Raw genomic sequence first — 6,280 nt, 5'->3', positions numbered from 1 at the left:
GGCCCGCGTACCGCAAAAAGAAAAAAAAAAAAAAAAAAAAAAAAAAAGACTGAGATTCTAAACGCATACACACACATACACACACACACGCCCCACTCATTTATTCTCTGGCAGTAGTTCATCAATGCCATTGCTAAAGTAACTTGATTTCCATAGTGATTCTAAATATTGAGATTCTAAGGGCATCTGGGAACATTCTTCCTCCCAAATTCCTCTGAGCCTACAATTTCTCTCATGTCTCCACCACAGTGATCTAAGACAAAATAGCTTTTCGTAAAAGAGCTGGTTTTTCAGTAAAGTATTAACTACCCTCATTGGTAGATTACTTTGATTACTCTTTGGAATATTCTCCATCTTAATCCTCTTCTGAGTCCTCCCATATTTGCAGACTTAACCTTCAGTCTTATCCCTTCCCTGAAGTTGCTCTCTGATTGAGGGCTCCCAGATCCCCTTCTCTAGCACTTGTTGCTTATATGTTATGTTATGGCTTACACATCATCACAGAGTAACACAAACATACTCACATACTGGCTTAAACACAGGAGCTATGACTTATACTTGAGTATAAGTATTGAGTTCCCTCAATGTCCTCCAGTTCATCTGGGAGTGGGTGTCTTATGTGCTCTTGGGAATAAATCCTCTCTCCCGATTTGACCTGCTAAGGCTGTGAGTTCCTCCTGAACATTCCATCGAAGCCTATGTCAACCTCCTGGTTGCCTGTCCCAGGCCAGTTTCCTCTCCCACATCAACTCTGGTCCAGAAGCAGACTGGGTTCAGCCCAACACCCTGCACCCCATTCCCAGAGGAGACCCAAATGAGGAAACTCCCTTCACCCTCTAAATCCCCACTTCTTCCCTAGAGACTTCACTGAAACTCTGTTTTTTTCTTTTAATTGCAGCCTCTTCTCCAGGTCTTGTGTACAGATCATGGGGGCAGGATTGGGTCATCTGAGGGACAGATAAGGTCTGTGCTGAGGTGTAGCCACCCCCATCACTGACTTAATGAACTTGGACAATCTTGGACTCTCCTCTCTCTTTAGGATGAATTGTCACTTCCATTAGGAGGTTTTTTGGTCCTATGCACAGCGGCCCATAACTATCTCCCCTTCTGTTTCTTCTCAGGTGAGATTGAATACTAGGGAGATCTCAGCTGAAGCTATCAGGATGGCACCCCAGTTTCCAAATAAAAAACAAATGGATGCCTACTTCCATTTATGTTGTCCCTTCCATCGAGAGATGGAGTCCTATCTCTTCACCTCTTTGCACTTGAGCCTGGCCATGTGGTTTGCTTTGGCTAATGACATTAGCAAGGGTGAAACAAACAGAGGCTCGAAAAGAGTTTGTGAATTGGGATCTGCTCTCTTTTGCTGCTTTTGGAACCCAGTGTCCCGTGAAAAGCCTGGGGTAGCTGTTGGATGCTGCAGACACTTGGCACAGTCGCCTCTGCACCATAGCCAACCACCAGACATGTGATGAGGCCGTCCACATTCAATCAGCTTCTGGCTGAACCGCCAGCTGACTGTAGCCACGGGAGTGAGCCCAGGCAGGACCAGCAGAAGAACCACCTAGCTGAGCTCAGTTCAAATTGCCAACACCCAGAATTGTGAACTACTCATTGACTGTTTCCTTAACCAAAAAACAAGTATTGGGATTGTTTGTTACACAGCAATAGATAACTGATCTATTACTGGAAGGGCAGAAGAGGGAATGTGGAATTGATGGAACAGGTATTCATAACTGATAGATAAAAGAAGGTCTAAGGTATTTTTCAGATACTAAAATTCTAAGATTTGTTGAGAAGATACCAATGTCTATACAAGTATAATTTATATCATTTAAATTCACAATTTAAAGACCATATCTGCTCTTCCTTCTGTTTTACATTGTAAATATCAGAGATACACAATGTATGACCATAAAGAACTATGACTGGTAATCACCACATTGATCTCATTACTTCCTTGCCACACCTTGTTTTGTTACTGCCAAGGTAACGCCTTTCTTGAGTTGTGGACTCTTCGTAAATGTTTACTTCATATGATTCATACCTCAATCTTGGATAAGAGCTATATGCATTAAAAAAAAAGAGTTGAGACTTATGCATGAATTAATTTTTTAATAAAAAGATATTGAAATCACTTGCAAAGTCACACACAACCATGAAAGAATGCAGTTGCTATAACACTAAAGGAAATTACCTCTAGGCTTCCATCCAATACAATGCAATTTCAGCAACTTGAAAATAAGAGGTAATAATGGAAACGCTGACAAATCCATAACTCCCATTGCTGAAGGAATGGCAAAGAAAGACCAGAATAGTAACAACACGGTGTGAATTCCCAGTGTCTTTACCTTGTGTTGGCAGCAAGTGACAGGACCGACTTTCATAATAACATTATAATTAAATTAACCACTGTTTATCTAAATAATCTCTGAAAGCCAGGAAAAAATAGCACTATTTAATTTTGGAGAAGATTCCATTTTGCTGAGGTTTTTGGCACACGAGCCAGAGATTTCCAGATGGGACACTGCCCTGTCCTTGTTTATATATCTGGTGTCCACCTTAGGTCACGTGGAGGGAGACGCAAGAGGGAGGCAGATGCATCTTTGTACACATGTCACACTGAGGACTGTGGGCCTAGAACTCTGGGAAAATGTCCTCTTTCAACTCAGTGATCAGTGCTTTCCCCTTCCCCGGCTGTGACACAGTTTTCTCTTTGAAGCACAGGAACATCAGGAGAGAGTGTAGACAGTTCTCATCTCCATTTATGCTGCCCCCACCCCTCCACTTGCAATTCTCCTCCCAGCCAGAACCCACCCCCAGGGCCTCAAAGGGTCTCCTCCTCCAGATACCCAGGGCTGACCCAGCAAGAGGCAGGAACACCCTTATTCATTACAGAGCGTCCTCTCTTCTTATCTTGCCTTTTTTTAGCCTGAAGGACAAAGACAGAGAGAGGAGTCTTGATTTTCCTTGTTAATCTGCTCCAGCTGGCAGCCTAGCCAACATCTAAAATCAGTTGTGATGTGAAAGTTATTTTTTTTTTAACTCTAGCATTTCATTTTATGTAATTTTATGGGTAACAGGATGGGAATTCAGCTTAGAAAACTTTTGACCAACAATCATTCAACAAATAAAAGTGAAAACAAAAAAGGTGACTGTGACGAGCAAAATAAAACAGCCTGCTATATGCCAAGACTGTACATGAATCATGTTTCCAACGACCATGTTTCTTATCTGTTTTATAAGGACCTGGAACTTCCTTCTAATCATTCTCTCTTGGACTCCTTAGTTGCCCATGGATGACTAATTCTGCACTTAGAATGGTGGACACTTGGAGCCTCAGACTCTCTGAGCTGAAGGGACCTCAGGGTGCTTTCCGGTTGACCAGCTCCACCACATACCCCACACCTGTTGGGAGTTGGAGAAACAAGGATGGAGAGTGTCATGGGTTGAATTGTATCCCCTGAAAAGATTTGTCGAAGGCTTAACCCCAGCACTTGTGAATGCAAACTTATTTGGAAACAGAGTCTGCAGATGTAATCAAGCTTCAGATGAGGTCACTAGGGTGGCCCTAATCCAATACAACTGCTGTCCTTACTAGAGGAGGAGGGATACGGGACAGACACACGAGGGAAGAACACCACGTAACAGATGGAGGGAGAGATCGAAGGGCTGCAGCTGCGAGCCGAGAGCGCCTAGGTCTGCTGGCAACCCCCCAGAACCGAGCAAGAGGAGAGGAAGGATGCTCCCCTCTGGATTTCAGAGGGAGCCTGACCCTGCTAACACTTTGATTTCAGACTTCCGCCTCCAGAACTGTGAGGCAATACATTTCTGTTGTTTCAAGCCACGTAGTTTGTGGCACTTGTTACAGCAGACCTAGGAAATGAATACAGAGAGTTAGGCAAACTGCCCGTGATCACAGGGAGGGTGATGGCCGAGGACAGACCAGAACACAACCTTTGTGACTCCCACTCCAGGGTCCGTCCACTGTCCTGGGCTTTATTCCTCTGAGGCATCACAGCTAAGTTATATGCATGTATGTTTTCCTACTTCTTGTTTTTGTTCCAGATTTCTATAATAATTTCCCTCATATAGACTTCCCTTGTCTCCCCCTTTTTTGTTTCGAAAAACTTTAGGCAGATGCCTTGAAAGAATAACACAATGAACACACATATTCCCTACACCTACACTCAACAATTAACATTTTGCCATGTTTATTTCTCTCTCTTATTCTTTCTATGTTTACTTTTGTCTTGAGCACTTGAAAGTTGGCAGACCTCAGGACATTTCACATCTAAAATGTTTCAGCGTGTATCTCCTAAGAGCAAAGACATTCTCCTTCATAATGATCAGATTCAAGGAACTGAACACCAAAATCGATAATCGAATAAAGATTATATTCAGATTTCTCCAATTTCCCCCCAAATATCTTCTACAGATATTTTTTTCCTTCCTCCCCTCCCCTTCCCTCTACTGTCCTTTCCTTCCGTTTCCTTCAGCACCCTATCCTCCAGCTGCCAGGTCTCTTTCTCTTTTCATTTGGAGCATTTACCCACCTTTTATTTTATCTTTCCCAACATTACATTTTTGAAGAGTCCGAGCCAATTGCCTAACAGAGTGTCCCGCAATCTGGTTTTGTCTGCTTGTTTCCTCATGATTAGATTCAGGTTAACCATCCTCTGGTAGGACTATTACCCAGGTGAGGCTGTGCACTTCCCATGGCATCCCTGGCGGAACCTCATGGCAGACAACAACCACCATCGCTGAGGATGTCGGGTTCGCTGGTGATGGTGGTACCTGTCAGGTCTCCCCCACTGTAAAGTTACCATTTTTTTCCTGTTGTAATTAATGAATTATCTGCGGGGGGTATTTGAGTGACGACTTGCTCTTAACTACTTAATACAGTACATCCAGAGTAAACAACAAATGCTGACTTGGTATTAGATATCACTCCACAGCTGAAATGCAACACCTAACACGCCCTGCTTGATTTACCACATGTTTTCCATAAGGGTTCTAGGGGGCTTAAGGTTAAAACTAACCCTCCTCCTTTACAAACCACCTGCCCACGGAAATCTGAAGGTCACTCTCATGGCTTCACCAGCACATATAATATTATCGAGGTTTTGGTCTCAGGCAAGACTGCTGACTCATTAAAATTTACATTGAAACTTAAGAAGGCATACCAAAACAAAGGTAACTATATCAGAGAGTAAAGCCCTAGGTAGGTAACCCCAATGCTTAAAGCACAGAGTTACATTAGGTAAATCACAGGTTTGCTTCTCAGCACGTCAGCATCACGACAGCCCAAGTATCACGGATAACATAGAGCTTATAAAATTACACTTGTGGCAGTGTGCTACTTTCCTTGTTGGCTACCACAAAGAATAGGAACTTGAGAAAGCAGGACAAAAATAGATCTCCAAAGCCGTGTCAATCATTTCTGAGAGGTCAAAACCCCTTGTGGCTTTAATTGGACATTACTGCCTTGGTAATTAGTATAATAACACGAAAACACAACTAAGTCTCTGAGTGCATATTAAGCAGGGTGATTATGACCCATCAGTCACCAAGGCCACCCTCAGGGCCTTCCTACGCCACCGGAAGTTTGGTTCTGCTGTGCGTTCCTGTGGAGTTTTTTCTGCATTTGTTGCAGGAAGGGGGACCCCTTCCAGGGCCCGAGAGCGGGCTCTTGTCTAACACTCGGAAATGAAATGTCCGAGGAGACACACGTGCTGACAGAGCAAGAGACTTTAGTGGGAAGGGGCGCCCGCGTGGAGAGCAGGAGGGAAAGGGAACCCAGGAGGACTGCTGTGCCACGTGGCTCACAGTCCCGGGTTTTATGGTGATGGAATTCGTTTCTGGGTTAGTCTCTGGCCGATCATTCTGACTCAGGGTCCTTCCTGGTGGAGCACGCATGGCTCAGCCAAGAAGGAGTCCAGCGAGGAGGATTCTGGGAGGTTGGTAGGACATACGGGCTGGCGTCTCCTTTTGACTTTTCCCGAATTCTTCCCGTTGGTGGTGGCTTGTTAGTTCCATGTTCCTTACCAGGACCTCCTGTAGTAAAATAACTCATGCAGATGGTTACTGTGGTGCCGGCCAGGGTGGGCAGCTTCAGTCAGTGTTTCCCCTAACACACTGATTTCCCTACTGGATTGCAAGTTCCATGAGAAGAGGGGCTTGGTCCTGTTTGCCCTCCAGTGTCCAGAACAGTGTCTGGTGCACGTTGGGTGTCCAACAATTATTGGTTGAATGAAGGAATGACTCAGTACACTTCAAG

The sequence above is a fragment of the Physeter macrocephalus genome, chromosome 15 (assembly GCF_002837175.3).
Source record: "Physeter macrocephalus isolate SW-GA chromosome 15, ASM283717v5, whole genome shotgun sequence".
Taxonomy (NCBI): Eukaryota; Metazoa; Chordata; class Mammalia; order Artiodactyla; family Physeteridae; genus Physeter; species Physeter macrocephalus.
The sequence above is the reverse complement of the archived record's forward strand: the minus strand, read 5'-3'. Positions refer to the sequence as shown.